Raw genomic sequence first — 1,840 nt, 5'->3', positions numbered from 1 at the left:
TGTGGCTTCCGGCCAGCAGTGGCGCCAAGCAGCCCGGCTCCCGGTGCACTGCGAGCACCACGAGGCGTTGAGGAAAGCTCAGGGTCAGCTCCCGCGGGGGGCGGGGGGGGGGGGGGGTGGATGGTACCCAGGGCCAAATGCGTGCTGCAGCCCGTCCAACTCTGCTCCTTCCAGAGGAGCTGGCCGATCCTGGAAGATGCTCAGTGTCCCTCAGCTCACGCAGGCTGTAGAGAGCAGAGCAGTACGGGGAGGTGGGAAGGGGGAAGTTAGGAGCTGGATGGAGGAAACCTCTCTCTGCTCAGGACCAGCCCCTCCTACATCCCCAGGCTCCCAAAATCCACGAGTCACTAGCTGAGGGAAGATGTGAGCAGGCTGGTGGAACCAGACCCCACCTGAAAGGCCATGTGAGCTGATTCAAGGTGGGACATCCCCAGCTCTTGTAGTGCAGGTGGGATGGAGCTGGCCACGTGTGGCTGGTGAGGCAGCAGCCTCAGCCACAAGCAGATGTACCACAATGGGCCATTCCTTGGGTGATCTGGGCACGAAGCCTCAACCATGGCTGAGCTCAACACTCAGAGCGCAGCCAGGAGCCAGTAGAGGAACTGCTCACCCCACACACCGCCTCCACCTCTCCCAAAGTCTGATTCTGATATGGTGGGGTTGCATTGGAGAGCTGGGATGAAGGAAAACGCTAGTTTATTATCATATGGATACACAGGAGGTGGGATAACTCATGGACCTGTTTTTGTGGTGTTGAAGAGATAGGATTGGACAACAGCAGGTAGTCTTTTGCTCCTTTAGGTTCAGGGATTCAGGGGCTCAGGGATGTGCCTGGATATGGCAAGGATCAGTTTGCCACTGTAGGGTTGCAGAAGGACCCTGTGACCCTGTTCACTTCTGCCAACCTAGAAAGACTTCTGTTTTTGCAGGGGAAGTGCTGCAGGGGTGCTGCACACACCTGGAATATGTTGCCATTATCTCTGCACAGGAAGAGACAATGTGGGGAGGGAAACACTGGGTCCATCCCAAGGCTCCAGCAGTGCCAGCCTTGATGGCACCACATGGGGAAACCCCAAAGGACACCTGGCCTCAGGAGCCACCAGAGAGGAAAGTTCCCAGTGGGTCTTCACCAGTTGGCTTCCTGTTGCACACTTCCAGCAAATCTTTATCCTCTTAAGAATTTTCACTGCAATAAAATGGCAAACCAAACCCATTTCCAAGGGAAAGCAGCTTGGGTGGTGGATGTGTCCTGCAAAAGAGGGATGCAAACACACACCACAAGCTGCGAGGAGGAATGAGCCTTTTCTTCAGCTCAGGGACACAAACCCCACGGCCAGATTTCACCCTGCATGCTCCCCATTAAATAAACCACCACAACAATAAACCCCAAAAAAATGGCCAGCCCAGGGGCAAGAGAAACTGAGTCACGGGTAGGACTTGCTTGCCTCCACTCTTCCAGGATGCAGGGACGAGGGCAGGCACGGCTGGAGAATGCTGACCCCCGAGGGCACCGGGGAGAGCTGTGCACTCTCGGGGGGGGGGGGGGGAGGTTCCTGAGCCTCGGGGGGACACCCGTGCTCCGGAGGACACCGCACATCAGTGCGCCAGGGTGGGACCCCCATCCCAGCGCTCTGGCCGGACTGACACAGGGAGGGAGCCCCGCGGGGGACCACGAACCCCGGGCAAACGGTGGGCCGCGGGTTCGGATCCCTCCCGGTCCCGGGGGGCGGCTCACAGGCAGGAAGCGTCCCGGGGTGGTGGCGGCAGATTGGCAGAGCCCTGCTCCAATGGAGCGGCGGCGGCAGCCCCGGCGGCTTCGCACCGCCTGCGCTACCGGCCC

Source organism: Serinus canaria, chromosome Z (genome assembly GCF_022539315.1).
Source record: "Serinus canaria isolate serCan28SL12 chromosome Z, serCan2020, whole genome shotgun sequence".
NCBI lineage: Eukaryota > Metazoa > Chordata > Aves > Passeriformes > Fringillidae > Serinus > Serinus canaria.
Note: the sequence above shows the minus strand (reverse complement) of the source record.